This window comes from Neovison vison, chromosome 6 (genome assembly GCF_020171115.1).
Source record: "Neovison vison isolate M4711 chromosome 6, ASM_NN_V1, whole genome shotgun sequence".
Taxonomy (NCBI): Eukaryota; Metazoa; Chordata; class Mammalia; order Carnivora; family Mustelidae; genus Neogale; species Neogale vison.
This window is the reverse complement of record NC_058096.1, coordinates 106,574,180-106,591,631: the sequence shown is the minus strand read 5'-3', so window position 1 is coordinate 106,591,631 and position 17,452 is coordinate 106,574,180. Positions and strand designations below refer to the sequence as shown.

Genomic DNA, 17,452 nt, shown 5'->3' with positions numbered 1-17,452 from the left:
ACTCGATCCCAGGACCCTGAGATCATGACCTGAGCTCAAGATTGACATCAAACATATCACTGATGTATATTAAGACATGGAGGTACCTGTGATCCATGCTGGAAAACAAAAGGCAATCTAATTCCAAGGGATAGGAGGTTACCAGGAAGTAGCACTGTTACAAGGTGACAGGCTGAATCATAAGGGATTAAGTTTAAACAGAGGAATGACAACACAGGTCAGTTCAACTTCTCAGTAGACAAATGGAAAACCATTTGTTTTCCAATCCAAAGGCCATGAGACTATGTTAATTCCTCCACATATCATTCAATTTTTTCAAAACTTCTCTTTTCTAGCCCTTTACCAATGACATCTTACATATCCCTTCAAGGACTGGGTAATTGTTTGCCATGAGGGATGAGACAGTTGTACATAAATGTGGGTGGTGGTGGCAGTTGTGTTTTCTGTTGTAAAGATGAAGAAGCTAAAAGAGCAAGTCCGAAAGAAATAGTAAATCATATGTAAAGAGAATGTTTCCTAGTTCATTCTCTGCCCTGGGAGGGTCTGGGAATATTCCTGGTCATGGGTTCAAAATGATCTCCGTGTAATGTGGGAGTTTCATTTTTCACACCTGTGTCAATATGAACAACCTCTCTTTTAGGTGTTCTTTTTCAGATGCAAGATGAAGGCTTAGGTGTCTTCTCTATGCTGAGTTCTGATTTGTCACAAGATATGGCCTTGCTAGCTTACAGGCAACGTCTGTCCTCCCATCAGCATCATCCCCCAAACAAGTAGCATAATCAGAATGGAAGAAAGCAAGTAAGAATTTTTTTTTTCACTTAAATAGCACTGTTTTATTTGTCCCATGCAGGTACCACTTTTATAACCGTCATTATTACATATGTTAATAAACACTTTTTGAAATGCATTACACAAGAACTATCACATCCATTCTCTGAAATAACACTCTTCTCAAAGTTTTTTGCACAGAACAGACAAGAGTTCTATGTAATACAGTGTATGACACAATGCTTGGTGCATAGCAGCAGTTCTCTGACAAAAATGATCCCTATTGTCATTACTATTGCTGTTGGCACCACTCCATGAGGATCACACCCTTAGCCTCATTGGGGGCATTCTTGAAAGTCAAATGTCAGTGTGGTCTTCAGAGATAGTTTGTGGAGGGTGGTAGATCGCAGCCTTAAACTAAATTCTTGTAACTTGTTCCATCTATGGAATACACATGTTCCTACTTCTCTCTCTTCATCCACCCATCTATCCATCCATCCATTCAGTGTGGCACAAACCAGGGAAATAATTTCCTGTTAGTCAAATCATCTAACAAGAAACAGGGATTCTTCAACCTTCCAGAAGGAAACCTCAGTAGAAATACTTGAGAGTGAGAGAATGGATCTCTCCTGGTGGTTTTATGAGGGAAGACTTGTCAGAACCTTTCGGTTAGAGTTTTCTTGTCTTTGGACAGTGCTTAGATGAGCCATTCCTGTCTATTGGTCTCTAACAGCAACTACAGGCCTGAGCTGATCCATGTCCTGCTTGACCTCACATCAGCTTTCTGGCCGCCTCTGCATTTTGCCTGACTTTAATTATCCTGTAACAGCTGGTGTCTCCTTCCATGGTGCTGGCTTGGCTTTCAGTTGGCTTCATGAGAGCAGGCAGCCAAGGAGCTAGAAGAAAATTTCTCCATGTCTTTGCAAAGGGATGTTTGCCCTGATAGTGTGACTGCTGTGAGTTGCAGCGTCTCTCTTCTGTAATCCTTGCTATTAGCAGTGGTGTTTTCTGCTCTTGAGTCTGCTGTTGCCAGAGATAGCTGGAAAAACCTTGCAGATCACATAAGGAATGTGTCCTTGGATGTGGATCACTTTCATCGGGCAGGGAACCAAAGCACTACTCATTCTGTCTCTCTGGAGAGTCACAGTCATGAAAGCCTTAACTGCATGGAGAAGCTAAGCAGCTGTATTAATATGCTGGAAAATACCCCAGCCAAGATATCGGGGCAGGAAGTGGCCCTGGGATAGTGCTCAGCCTACAAGGGCTGAGGCCTTTTCTTAGGGCTCTGTCAGCAGACTTAAGAGTGTGGAACTGCTAGGAGTTTTAAGGGATTGGGACAAGGGAACCAAGGAGGAGCAAGTGCTCCTGGGCCTGGGCCTGTGGATTCCTGATGACCTGATGACATTCTCAGGACTGGAGGGTCAGTTAACCATTCCAGGACACAAGAGTCATAGGACAGTCACTGGGGAGAGCTGTTTGCTTGAAGCAGCCTGAGCCCACATGATTGGGGTGGAGAATCAAAATCATCCCCCAAACAAGTAGCATAATTAGAATGGAAGAAAGTATGAGGACTGGTCAAGGAGAGTGGTTCAAGTTTGTGAGGGAGTCACCTTTTCTTGTGGAGCCCATGTAATTCTGGGGGGTTGGGTATGAGGGCTTGAAGTAGCTGTTCAAGGTGCAGAGATGGAATGTGGAGCTGGGAACATGGTGAAATGGGAATCCTGTAAGATCCCAAGGCTGTAGGATTAATGAGATTCCTCGTTTAGTTGGCCATCCTGATTATAAAACCTTGTCTTATAAGGATCTGTGGAATTTTGTTCATTTCCTTTGTCCATGATGTGGACTGTTCTCACAGGAAAGGCAACTATGAAATTTGCAAGCCTATGAACAGCCACCCTTTTAGGTGTTCTTTCTCAGATGCAAGATGAAGGCTTAGGTGTCTTCCCTATGCTGAGTTCTGATTTGTCACAAGATACAGCCTTGCTAGCTTACAGGCAATGTCTGTGCTCCTGTCAGCATCAGTAGCTTCTGCAACCTGAGGATTCACAGCTGAGGTGCCGGTATTTGGTTAATTGCCTTCCATTTTTTTTCTCCACAACCGCTCCAACATGTCTTTCTGAAATATTTTTTGTCATGTCATCTAATCATTTTTGAGGAAGCCTCTGAAAGTCTTAAATGTTTTTTTTTAAACTTGATGCTTAAAAAAATAGAGGCAAGTCAGAGAGAGTTATGATAAACTTGAGAAAGACTATATAACACACATTTCGAGGACTATTTAACTATTGGTTAAATCTGAAAAATACTAATGTAATGAAAATAAAGGGTCTGGTAGGGTCTTATTTGAGTCTTCAGTTGACAGAACGACCTCTGAAGTCACCAGTCTCTTGAGGCCTCGTGATCAAATGAGAGAGCCACCAGAGCAGTGCTTCTGAAATGGTGTGTGCAGGTAGACTGTTCAGGATCTTACTGAAATGCAGATGCTGATTCAGTAGGAGGGGGCAATGCTGCTCTACCATTCAGACTTGAATAGCTAGGGCTTAGAAGACCTCTATGGAGTTCTCAATCCCGGCTCTATCTCGGAATCAGTCTTCTTGGGAATTTAAAAAGGACTTCCTTTTTAAACTTCTTGGGAGTTTAAAAGGACTCCCAGGCACCCAGGCCCTACTTTCAGTGATATAATTGGTCTGGGATGGGTCAAGCACAAGTCTTTTCGAAAAAGCTCTTGAGGTAATTCTAATATGCTGTCAAGGTTTAGTGTTATTATGGTGAGCTCTAGGAGTCTATGAAAAAAAGGTATATACACAAACATATGCATATATGCTTATGTATGCACGTGTATGACTATGTACTCATATAAGGTAAAAGAGTGTTCCTTTTCATTTTTTCAGAGAATGTAGCAAATAGAGAATCTGTTCCCTTTCTGCTTATGATGTGTGAGTAGGGATGGCAGAGAAGAATTGGAGGAAAAAGCAAAATGACTGTCAGCCAAAGAACCACAAAAGTGAACAAGGCCCATCCTTTAACCCACTGAACATCCAGGAGGTCTGAGCCATTGAGATTGGCTGCCTAACACAGAGCTTGTCAACCAAATTGGCCTGTCAGATCTTGGACTATGGCCTGACTGAGATTTTATACTAAAACTCTTTCTGTCTTTAAACCTAAGTAGCTCGCTCAATAAACCGGTAAGGGTAACCTACCTGCCAGTAAGTGATTTGGAAACCTTATTCTAAGCTTGGAAAATTTGAATTCATTGACCATAGACCAAACACCTGTAATAAGAGGGAGGGGAAAAAGGTTTTGACTGTTTATTCAAGCTGAAAAAGGAGGTTCAGGTACCTGATTTCCATTGCATCATTCATTGGAAAAGCAAAAGCAAAGAGAAATGGCTCTTTTGAAATCACAGCTGTCTTCAAGGATGGTGAATGTTGTTAAAAAAAACAACTGTAATTCAAGGCCTCTGTTGAAAGAGTACATGGCCTGTTTGTTCAGCTGAGCCCCTTGAAGGGTTTACTTGAAGTTGGGGCTTGGGTGACTTGGGAAGGAGGGGCTGAATGGCTCACCTCAAACTGTATGGAAAAATCTGGACCTAGGGTGTGGTGATGACAGGAAAAAGGGGAGAGGAGAAGGAGGGAGAGGCATGAGCAAGACCAGGATGTCTCATGCTAGGTGTGGGTAGTGAGATATGCCCAGGGCTGAGTATCCGAGAGACCTTTGAGAGCAGGTTGTCTACATGAGTGTTGGCTGATGTAGGGCAGCCCTGTAATGCCTTCCCATGGTTGCTTTGTGTTACTGTCTTGGGGTTTCATAAGAAAGTGCTGGTCCTAAGTGAATCACCCCAGGGCCAGGGTAAAGAACAAGCCCAGGGAGGCAGAATGGGTGGGCAAGCAGCCTGGGAATCAGAGCTAACGGAGCTCTGAGCATTGCCCTGCTAGTTTGCAGAAATCTCAGGAGAGTCTGGATTTTCCACAGGTCCAGGACTGGGATTTAAACCAGTCCTATCTAGATCTCAAAGGGGCATGGCTACCCCAGCTGCCATGAGGGCCCACATTTCAAGTGAGGTTTATTGAATGATGTGATGGAAAAAATGACTAAGTTTGCATGTTTTCCTTATGCATGTGCTTTGAACTATTACCAGTTTATAGTTTATTTGAAAGTAGCTGAACCCAAAGGGTATAGGGAGTGGGTTATTTTAATATATCATATGGCTAGAATGAGGGGATTTCTTGACTTGCTACTTGAGAAAAATGACTTATTGAGAATCTAAACTCTGAAAGACTCAAAAACTACTAGACTGTACTTCCTTAGTGATATGACTGGCAATTGTGGGAACACTGACCTTGATATTTGTCCAGGGAGGTGTAAGGCTTTAGTCCCAAACCACATGGCTAGAGACTGTGCTCATTTTCCATTTCTGAATTGCTCAGAGCTCAGTTGAAGTTACAGGTTTTGAAGAGTTACAGAGTTACTTGGCAGAAATAAGTTGAATTCTTGGAAAAAATTTAATGCCTTTGAATCATGTTTAAAGTTCCTGTAGCTGATGCTGGGTTTTAGGAGAGGATTTCCATATAGGTAAGTAATTTCACAGAAAAACTGTTTTCCTTAGCTATAAGGATACTTTAAAACACATACAATATAAATGCAATGTATTTTTTGCCCACTGCATGGGAGCAGGATGTTGGTCTGGAACTATGCTGAGGGGGGGCATGCTGGGTTTGAAATCTTGGTTGAGTTCCTCTTATCTAGCACCCCTGAGTGGGGCTGCATCTGCTGGGGAGGAAGGGATGCCTTTTTTCCTAATGCTCCTGCCCTGAGGGGGCACCTTTCCCTAATTCACACAAGGGTGTCTCATAAGGAGGCAACTGTGAGACCTTAGGAAGTGATGCTGCATCACACCGTTAGTCTCCCTTTGGCTATTTTGAGATGGCGGTCAGGATGCCTGTCCAGGTGCCCACATTGAAGGCAGGCAAAAGGAAACTTGGATATGCCTCAGAATGGATCCGTTTGGACTGATCAGTTCTCAGTTGCTTTGGGAAAATTAAAATACTTGCAGACTTGTTATTTAACTCTAGACAGCAAACCTCTATATGTTCCTGAGTTAGCCTGGGCTTGCCTTATCAGTGTATTACATTTTCAAGAGCTTAAAGATAAAAATGTATTATGCCCACATGGCATTCTCCGACTCTTTAGAGTTTTGGAGGTGAGTGGTGGACACCAGACTGTAAGCTCTATGAGGGCATGGGCCTGGTTCTGTCATGTTCAATGCGGCATATCCTGCTTTAAGCACAGTGCTTGCCATAGAGTATGCACTGGATACATATATTTGAATTAAATGATTTATGAATGGTGCCTTGTGGAGGTGGATGAGGACAGAGGAGAAAAGACAAATTCCATGCGGTGGCTGACCAAAAACAAAACCACATTTATTTGGGGGCACATTTAAAACAAGTCCTTCTTAAAAATAATTTCTCAGGGAGCTGGCTGTTATGTTAGTAGAAGAGCTAAAAGTCAATAAGATTTTATAAAAGTACATGCTTATTTGTATTTAACTCTAAACATTCAAGTGTCCTTATTGATGGTATAGCTTCCTGAGAAACATGTGTGTGGGGCATTCACTATTTTTTAAATCAGATTTTGCTGAATATCTTCTATGCCTGACACTAGGGAGATTATATCCAAGACACAGTTTCTGTGCTCACGATGCACACCAGTGTGTGTAATCCAGAAATGGTCCCTGGAACAGATGTTTCTAATAAGGTGTGTCAAGTGCCGTGGCAGAATGCCCAAGGTTCCCTATGTGAGCAAATCTGGGACACATCTAAACCAGCCTGAGTAGGATAAAGGAAGGCTTCCTGGAGGAAGTGGATGTTTTCAGTCTCTCTCAATATATATGGTTCCTTGTGATTAGATGGGCTATGGATTTTCTATTTTCTCAATCTTCCAAGGTATAGTCCCACTAGAGGTTCTGTCCTGGGGTTGGCCACGCCTCCTTCTGTGGAGAGCATCTCCCACCTAGGAGAAGCTTACACCTGAAAAAAGTTCCCATTTCCTCCCCTGCAACTGCTACTTGACCCTTGTGGAGAAGAACAGAACTATACTTAACATATCTTCCAATACTGGCCAAAATTTGTTGAAAAGAACGTTGTATGCAGTAATTTCTGAATGAAAAATAACCACTTATTTAAATGTTTTAGCTATAATGTTTTCTGATTCTAAACTGGCTATATTCTCAGATTAAGAAATTTAAGTGATGTTGTAAAGTTTAGGATTTTCACTTCAAGAATAAAAATTCAAATCACTTGTATTCCATTCTTTAATGTCTAGTTTTTGTGAAGAACACTATGACAGGATGACTTTACAAAAAATGGACCATCTCTCCTTGTTGGTGATAGCAAAATAAAGAACAAAAATTTGATTTGGGTTTGAAAGTTTCTATTAACTGAATAAGAATGGTCTCATTTTGAACAGCTTTCATAGTATGTATATAATTATCTGTTGATTACACCCATATCCTGTTCTCATTTAGGATGCATTTTGGAGGGGAAGAAAATTTAAATGTATTGGTTATTAAAATGAGAGGCTAATAATACTCTAGGTAACCGGTGGTATGCAGGGCACTTACTGGTTGGCTCACAGACAGCTCTGTTCCTTGGGGAGGCAGGACTCTGGTCAAAAATTGAAATGGAAAAAGATATGGTGGTTTGCTATTTCTATCTGGATGACCCTTATATACTTTAAACTCAACTCTAAACCTAAACTTATCAGCTTCTGCCTTAAAGCTGCTCTGCCTTTGTGTGCCCATCCTAGTAAAGGTTATCACCGGCCATCTAGTTGCCCAAAGAAGAAATCTGGGCATTTTCCTTTATTTTTCTTTTCTTCTTTTCTTTTGCTCTTCACTCCTTACTTCTGGTCACCTACCAAACCCTGTTGGCTCTACCTTTTATTTTTTTTAGTTTTTATTGATTGATTGATATATTTTTAAATATTTTATTTATTTATTTGACAGAGAGAGCACAAGTAGGGGGAGCCGCAGAGGGGGAGGGAGAAGCAGGGTCCCGCTGAGCAGGGAGCCCAAAGCCGGCCTCAGTCTTAGGACTCTGGGATCATGACTTGAACTGAAGGCAGACACTTAACTATCTGAGCCACCCAGGGACCCCTGATTTATTTTTTGTTGTTCAAGGATTATTGAAGATACTATAGCACAGCAGAAAGATTCAAATGGCTCCACATGGTGTTTGAAATTCATCCTGACTGTAGGCTGCGTGAACTGCAGGTTGCACATACTGCCATATTCTAAGAATTTCAATATTTCCTTAGTGTCAGACTCTACTTCATTGATCTCTTGATCCAGGGCTGAGACCTCAGGCACACAGTTATCTCTGCTTTCTGTCTCCTCCTGCTGCAGCTTGTTGGAGATATTTCTCACCGAGCCTTTCTGAAGCTGCTTCGTCTCACGTGTGGCAAAGCTGCTATCTTGTTGCAGAGTTTCTTCCTGGGAATAATGGTAATCTCTGTCACACACACTGGTATGGATGTCATTGCCCAGGAATGAGTAGTACTTTTCAGTGATGCCACAGCCTGTCTTTTTCATGGTTTTGGTGTGAATTTGGCCTGTGTTGGCGGTTCTGATAAAAGATGGCTCTACTGTTTGTTTGTTTATTTATTTATTTATATCTGAAATACATTTATTTATTTGTTTGCTTTTCTTTCTTTTTTTATGTTCAGTTAGCCAGCATATAGTATATCATCAGTTTTTGATGTAGTGCTCAACAGTTCATTAGGCTCTATCCTTTAAATGCTACTCGAATCCATTAGTTTTTTTGAATCCCCAGAAAACTTCCCTCAGACCTCCATCATCTCTCACCTGGCTAGCTGGCAGGTAGCAGCTTTCTGATTTCCCTGCCTCCTTTTTTACCTTACTCCAAGCCATTTTCCATGTGACATCCAAGCTAATCTTCATAATGTGCACATCAAATTGTCCCTCACTTGCTAAAACCCTGCAGTGGTCCTACACTGCCTTCAGTTAATGTCCAGGGTCCTATGGGTCACATAGCCCTTCAGGAATAAGTCCTGGGGGTCTTACCAGCTCTGTCTGTTGCCCACCCCAATTTCCATGCTATAGTTAGCTTTTTGCAGTTCTTTGAATATTCCTTGCTCCCTCCTACCTGTGGCTTTTTCTCCTGTTTTCCCTTATATTTTGTGTGCTTTCCAATCTCCTTTCTGTTCTTCAGATTTCAGCTTAAATGTGACCTTCTGAAAGCTTTTTTTGACTTCCTCAAGTCTGCATCAGGTTTCCCTATACTGGATATGGTTGATCATAGTCTGGATTTTGTGTCATTGCTTGACAAAGTCCTCAGGTAGTTGAGGAGACACTTGAAGGTGGGGCTCTCTGTGTCTCGGTGTTGTATCGCTAGTAATTACTCTGTGGCTGGTACTCAAAAAACATTTGTCTATAGTTTGTGGGAGTCCAAAATGGATGATTGCCTTCAGAAAGATTTGATAGCAAATACATTATAATAAATTTTTTTAAGGAATTTTATTCCCAACCCCATCTCGATTCTTCATAGTTCTATCTTCCAAATACTGTGAAGTTTTGACAAGTGCATGGAATAGGATAGCCTGTTACAGTAGAGAAAGCCCTAGATTTGGCCAACTTTAAAATTTTTTTTATTTTAAAATTTTTATTTATTTTTTAAAAGTATTTTATTTATTAATTTTAGAGAAAGAGAAAGAAAGAGAGATAGCACAAGTGGGAAGGGCTAAGGGAAAGGGAGAGAGAGAGAATCCCAAGTGGGGATTCAGACAAAGGGCTCGATCCCAGGACTGGGAGACCATGACCTGAGCTGAAAGTAAGAGTTGGACAATTAACAGACTGCATCACCCAGCCACCCCTTGGCCAACTTAAAAAAAAAATCTTAGTACATGTCAGGCTTTGTATCTGTTATGCACATTACACATATGATCTCATCTAATCCTCATAAATAGCTCTATTGGATAGATACCGTTATCTTCATTTGACAGATAAATTGAAGCACAGAGAATCAGACCTCAGTTCAAATCAATGCACTCTTACTTATTAGCTGTGTGACCTTGGTCAAACAACTTCTCCTTCTGAATGTTCATCTTCTCAGCCATAAAATGAGGAAACACTTGCTAACTGACAACTTGGATTCTGAATTTTTAATTTCCTTATATACCACATACATTACACCTTGGCCTCCTACAGGAAGGCCACTGATTCAGTGCTGTATTTTAGTGAACAAATGAATGTGAACTGTAGCATGGTGATGTTCCAGTCCACCAGCCATCAGAACAACTTTAGCAGTGTAGCCAGTATGTTGTTAAGTTAAATATTTTATTACAACTTTTTCTTATTATATTATAAAAATATATGGAAATGAAAATAAAAATTTTGATGCTAGTGATTAATAAGAATAACTCACAGTTACTCAGCACTGTGCTAGTTATTAGCCCATATAATAACTCAGCTTCAAATCCACTCTTCTGTGTTCTGCTTTGTGATGCAGGGACTGGAACTCTGCCAACCACATTTTTCCTTTGCCAGCTGCTTCCTTTTAGGCTCTGTCAATAAGGAACACTGGAGGGAGACTGCATGGCAAGATGAGGAAGAAGGGATTTACTCTTTCCTCTTTGCTTCTGGTTTTTTTCTGGTTGGTTTTATGTTCCTCTCATCAGTGTCCAGCAATGCTGCTGCTTCATTCTGGCAGAGCCAGTTCATTCCAGAAGCAGTTTGTTACAAGTTCAGCTGGGTCCCCTAAAATTCATGTGCTGTAGTTCTAACCTTCAGTACCCCAGAATATGACCTTATTTGGAGATAGGGTCTTTAAAGAGGTAATCAAGGGGCACCTGGGTGGCTCTGTCAGTTGGGTATGTGACTCTTGGTTTCAGCTCAGGTCATGATCACAGAGTTGTAGGGTATCGCCCTGCATCAGGATCTAAGCTCAGTGCAGAGTCTTCTTGTCCCTCTCCCTCTGCTCCTCCTCTGCTTTCAAATAAATAAATAAATAAATAAAATCTAGAAAAAAATTAAAGAGGTAATCAAGTTAACATGCAGTCATTAGGGTGGGTCCTAATTCACTACGACTGATCTCTCTCTCTCTTAAATATATTTATTGATTTATTTGACAGACAGAGGTCACAAGTAGGCAGAGAGGCAGGTGGAGAGAGAGGGGGAAGCAGGCACCCCACCGAGCAGAGAGCCCCATGTGGGGCTCGATCTCAGGACCCCTGGATCATGACCTGAGCTGAAGGCAGAGGCTTTAACTCACAGAGCCACCCAGGTGCCCCTCTCTCTCTTTTTTAAAGATTATATTTATTTATTTGAGAGAGAGAGAGAGAGCACAAGAGGGGAGGGTCAGAGGGAGAAGCAGACTCTGTGCTGAACAGGGAGCCTGATCCAAGACTTTGAGATCATGACCTGAGCCAAAGGTAGCCCCCCAACTGACTGAGCCACCCAGGTGCCCAACTGTACTTATAGGAAGATATGCATAGAGTGAAGACTATGTGGAGAGATATGGGAGAAGAGAGGTGTCTACAAGTCAAGGCTAGAGTGCTGGAACAGATCCTTTCTTAATAGCTTTCATAAGAAACCTTCCTACTGATACCTTGCTTTTAGACTTATAGCTTCCAGACCTGTGAGACAATAGATTTTTGTTAAGTCACCCAGTCTGTGGTATGTTGTTATGGCAGCCCTAGCAAATAACATACAGTTGGATCTAGGTTGAGATTTCACCAGCTTGCAAAGGCAAACTCACTGAATCCCTACAGAGACACCAGCTCAGCTGGCTGGCACCCCTTTTCAGAAGCCTTGGTCCCAATCCATTGGGACTGTCCTCCAAGCTTCTAAGGTTTAATAATTATAACTTTTTCCCTTTGTTCTCCCAGTGCTATGAACTGAACTGCTTCCTGCTGTTGCTACTTGTGAAAGCTCAGTGTTCTTTTTGCCCTTTCAATTACTTAGTGAATAATTCTTCATTACCTAGTTAAACATTGTTTTAAATTCTCTCTGTTAAAATAACTGGAGCGTAGGGGGCAGGTTTGCTGCTGGCAGAGCCTTGAGGGAACCACCCTGGCCTGGCTGAGCTGCAGGGTGGGGCCATTGCCCCAGTGGGTCTGGAAGGCCAGGCATTGATCCTAAGAGGATTATTCTCAAGACTGAAAGATCTAATGGAATTTACCATGCTGGGTTTTGTACGTACTTGAAACCTATTATTCCTTCCTTGTTTCAGTAACTATTCCTCCCTTTGGAATAGGAATGTCTGTCCTATGCCTGACTGACTCTTGTATTTGCGAAGCATGTAACTTGTTTGATTTCACAGGCTCATAGCTGGAAAGCAATTTTGCCTCAGGATGAATCACAATCTAGTCTCACCTATAACTGATTTAGATATTTAGATGAAAGCTTTGATTTTAGACTTTAGAGTTGATGCTAGAATGAGTTGAGACTTTGAGGGTCATTGGGATGGAATGAAATGTATTTGGTATGCAATAAGGACATGGATTTGGGGGGACCGGAGGCACAATGCTATGGGCTGAATTATGTTCCCACAAAATTCGTATATTGAAAGTCCAAATCCCCACTGTGACTCTCACAGAGAGTGTAGCAGAGAGATTGTTTCTGGCATATATTAGATACTTTTATTCTGATGCTAGCAACAAGAATCATAGAGCTGACGTTTTTAGCACAATTGAGACAAAGATAGCAACTCTTTTTTTTTTTTAAGATTTTATTTATTTACTTGAGAGAGAGCTCGAGCAGGGGTAGGGTCACAGGGTGAGGGAGAGGAAGAAGATGACTCCCACTGAGCACAGAGCGCAAGGCGGGGCTGGATACCAGACTCCGAGAGCATTACCTGAGCCAAAGTCAGACGCTTAACCAATTGAGCCACCCAGGTGCCCTAAAGATGGCAACTCTCAAGCAAACTGAAAGTGGTAAATTCTGTTTTCTTATTTGAATACACATTGGACTTAGGCCTATTTTCTGAGTGTTTAATTGTTAAGGAAAACAAAGTGAAGGACAGAATAAAATGTTGAAAATATATAAAGATGGGGTCAAAAGCCTTCATAAAACAGGGTGTCTTATTTTTTCACAGTAGCTTGTATGTTCCATATGCCATTCAGTTTCCTGTTCACATGTTGGCCTCCTTAGGCGGGAGCTCCTTGAGGGCAGGCTGGGGATATTTAGTCACTTCTGTATCTCCTATTTTCCAGCACCATGGCTGGACCATGCTTGACATTTAATGCAAATTGATTAAGCTTAAACTTAAATTTTGGAAAAAGATATGTTTCAACTCCACATTGCCATTGTCATCTCAGACCTGTCGATGACCCAGGACGGAGCCAGTAGAGAAAGGGATAGCTTGGTGAAAGGGGTGTACCTTGTCCAATTTAAACATAGAAATGACTTTCCGTTATGGTGGGTTATTTTGAGAGGGTTAGACATGATTTACATGTCAGTCAGTGGCCAGAATAGTTCTCATGTCTGGAGGGAATTTATGTCTCTGCTCTTCTTTGCCTAGGTTTTGAAACTTTCATTACTTAATAATAGTTGCTATTTATTTAGCACTACTGCATGTCAGGTGCAGTGCTGAGGGCTTTACCTAATGAGCTCTCCTTCAATAACCACAACAATGCTATGAGATGGGTAATCCATCTTATAAAGAATCTATGGATCTGCAAAGTTAAGCAGTTTGTCCAAGGCTACACTGTGGGAAATGCAATAACTGGGATTAAAATGCAGGTCTTTCTGACTCTAAAGTTTGGCCCTTTCCATTGGTCTTCTTTCCTGCTCAAGCAGAGCCCATAGACCCTTGGAATGGGACAATGGATCTCCTGACTCTCCACACCAGCATCCTTTCTCCAAGTATAAAAACTCAAAATTCCAATGATTTCTCTGAGAAAGTGATGACTAAATTTTCCAGGCCTCAGTTTGAACTGGTTAATACACTTTGTCTTTCTTATATACCATGCTGAAGGAGACAGTTTGCAAAGTGGCAATGTGAGATACAGAAATGAGCAGGGAATGTGCCCCCCCCACCTCCCTGCCGCCAATGTCTCTTATCATATCTGTACTTGGAAGGGTTGATATAATGATTAACTATGTTATAGAAGACTATTGGTTACATAGGGCACATTTAATAATATTTTCTCTTTCCATATAAATATATCCATAGTGCTGAGCAGCAGTGTTGTTAATCCAAATTGGGGATTGTGAAAAAGTCCTTCCTAAATGCCTTTGAAATGTGTTAAAGGCACAAAGCTGGAGATTTTGTGCTCCCCATACACCCTCCAAATGTTTTAAATTAGTTAATTAGTTAATTAATTATTGTGTTTTCACATCAGATGAGTAATGTGCCAAGGTCTGAGGAAAACACATGTCACACAATGGTGTGAACACCCCATCATCATGCTTATGAAATACAAAAGGACCCAAATATTTTAAATTTAAAATAAAAAAGAATACAGGGTGCTTGGCTGGCTCAGTTGGTAGAGTGTGTGACTCTTTGATTTCGGTGTTGTGTGTTTGAGCCCCATGTTGGGTGTGGAGATTGCTTAAAAATAAAACCTTGGGATGCCTGGGTGGCTCAGTCAGTTAAGTGTCTGGCTTCAGCTCAGGTCATGATCCCAGGATCCTGGGATTGAGCCCTGCATGGGGCTCTCTTCTCTGAGGGGAGCCTGCTTCTCCTTCTCCCTGCCACTCCCCCTGCTTGTGTGCGCTCGCTCTCTCTCTCTCTCTGTCAAATAAATAAAATCTTAAAAAAAAAACCTTAAAAAAGAAGAATAGTATGATGAACTCCCATATACTCTGCTTTATTTCTCTCTATACAGTATTTTCTTTTGCTCAACCATTTGAAAGTAAGTGGCAGGTATGATGCTTCACTCTAAAAACTCCATGCTATCTTCTGAGTACAAGGATTCTGTCCTCCATAGCCACAGTGCCATTATCATATGCAAGGAACATAACCTTGATATAAAATCGCTGAGTATAGTTCATGTTCAAATTTTCCTTTGTCTTTAAAATGTCCTTTATAGCTATATTTTTTTTTGGCAATGTAATCAAACCTTTAAATACCACTTTTGTGCTAGATGAATTCACACATATTTAAAAATACCTTAGATCATCTCAAATATTCCAGGACTCAAGTTTGATTAATTTTCTATCTCAAACCCAGTCCATATTCAATAGTGTTTCATCTAAGGATATTTTGAAACATGTGACATTTGATGTTAATACTTTTGGAACTCTGGAATAACGCATGCCCAATATTCCCAATGTGTTAAAACTAGAAAGAAAACTCCTTTCTTTTAGCAATTTCTGTTGTTCTCACTGCTCCTTTTGGTTTTGCTTTTATCATGTTAACCATTTTTAAGTGTAGTGTTAAATATATTCATTTAAGTGGGATTAAATATATTCACATTGTTGTGCAATAATCTTGAACTCTTTTCACCCTGCAAAACTGAAACTCTGTATCCATTAAACACTAACTCCTAGGTCTCTCCACCTGCCCCCTAGTCCCTGGCAACCACCTTCCTACTTCCTGACTCTGTAAATTTGTTCACTCTAGGTCCTCATGTAAGTGGAATCATGCAGCATTTATCTGTTCGTGACTGGCTTATTTCATTTAGCAGTTTCCTCAGAGTTTATCCATGTTGCAATGTATGACAGGATTTCCTTCATTTTTCAGGCAGAATAGTGTTCCATTCTATGTAAATACCACATCTTGTTTATCCATTCATGTCAGTGAATTCTTGAGTTGCTTCCACCTTTTGACTATTGTGAATAATGCTGTTATGAATATGGGTGTTGTTTTTCTTTTTGAATCCAGGATCCAAACAAGAATTATATACCCAATATTGTGCTAATAAATTCAGTTTCTGCTAAAAATAAGCTGGTGTTGACTTAGTGCTAGTCATCAGGGACCAGACTCTATCCAAATGCTTATGAATAGCATCTTGTACATGATTGACCTTGATTTATAAACCTTATGCTAAATACGAAACTCAGAGTGGATGTTGGTAAGTATGACTGCACCTCACTTCTGGGATTAGCCTTACACTCCTGGCTTTTCTTCATCCTTATATCCCTCCCTCGTTCTGCCTCAGGGAAAATGTTGAGTAGGGAGATAGAAACTGTGTGCATGACCCAGAGTCTTCCTCTCCTCTTCCTTTGGTTGTTGGCTACTCTCATGTGCCTTCTGTTTTGCAATTCTGGGGTTAAGGTGGGAGTAGAGGCTGGCTCTGTTTCAGTGTTACCACAACAGGGTGAATAATCTGTTGATTATATAGTTTGATTCCCCAGCTCAGCTAGTACACAAATATTTGGCCCTCATCTCCTAACTCTTTGTTTTATTTATCAGTTGGTTCTTCCAGGAGGAGGGGGAAAATACTGATTTTTATTGGACTTCTTAAAAACCTCAATTATCAGGGAGACACCTGAATACCCAACTTGACCATCTACCTGCACAGTGGACCCCCTCCTGTTATGTAAGTCTACTCAGGATAACAAGTTATAATTTGGAAGATGGCAGGTTCTCTGTAGACCCAGTAAAAGAAATCCAGTATTGCCAAAGAGATATTAGCATAAAACTAATTTGGCTTTCTCTGCTCTAGGGACATTCCTGTTAAGTTTTACTAATGCCAGTTATAAGAGGGAAAATTTTACTCTTTTAAAAAAAACTTTATTTAGAAAAAAAATTTTTTTTCCTTGCTGAAAACTGGAGAAAAGCAGAAAAGTACAGAGAATAAAACAAAAGATACAAGAGCTTATCTCCCAGAAATAACCACTTTTCATGTTTTAGTACATCAGTTTCATCTCCAACATACACTTCTCCTTTGAGCTCCAGACCATGTATTAAACATTCCACTTGATAGCGCATCTTGAATGTCTCAGACTACACTCAGCATGACCGAGAATAAACTGCTACTCCTTTCTCCTACACCTGTTCCTTTAACAGTGTTCTCTGTATCAGAGTGTTGGTATCTCCACTCATCCAGCTGTTCACACTAGAAACCTAGGCCAAGCTTGAAAATTCTTTTTCCTTTACATTCCATGTCCAATCCTTCAGCAAATTCTATTGATTTTAACTTTTCTTTCTTTCTTTTTAAAGTGGGCAGCAAAACAAATCGCTTTGTTGAGCGGTAGTAAAGTAATAGTACAAAGCTCCCGAAGAGGGAGGGGACCTGAGAGGGTTGCCCTGATTTTAACTTTTCTATGTGCGTCAGATTATTACTTATTTCTCTCCCCACCACTACTCCCCTGTCCATGCTGCCATCATAGGCCATCTGGATTATGATCGAGTCCACACTGTTCCCTTTATCTTCTAGCTCACACATGCTGGCCCCTAGTAATTTGTTCTCCATACAGAGACAAATATTTTCAAAATGCAATTCCAATGGTATTTTCTACACCCCACCCTCACTTGCTTCCCCTCGTCCCTCAGAGGTAATGACTCCTTAACTGGCCTCTGAGGCCCTGTATGACCTGGTCCTGCTTATGCCTCCAGCCTCATCCTACACCATTCTCTGCCCAACTGTCTACTCCAACCACATGGCCTTTTTCTCAGTTCCTTCTCCTTGCTGCAGTCCCTCGTACCACTGACTCTACCCACTCTGTAGTCTCTACTTAGACAACTTTTTGTGTAGGTATTGTACAGCTGTCCATCACAGC

General features: G+C 41.1%; 1 protein-coding gene and 2 pseudogenes across 1 annotated transcript in view; 1 reads left to right on the top strand and 2 right to left on the bottom strand.

Annotated features, from left to right (window-relative positions):
• Window positions 1-365: 365 nt before the first annotated feature.
• On the bottom strand, window positions 366-17,118 carry LOC122910112 (annotated as a pseudogene).
• The window catches only part of KLHL6 (kelch like family member 6), a 77,477-nt gene continuing 71,938 nt past the window's right edge, over window positions 11,914-17,452 (top strand). The window contains exon 1 of the mRNA XM_044255121.1: window positions 11,914-11,976. The gene's annotated coding sequence lies outside the window, so the exon portion shown is untranslated. The remainder of the gene's footprint in view (window positions 11,977-17,452) is intronic.
• Window positions 14,122-14,214, bottom strand: LOC122911083 (annotated as a pseudogene).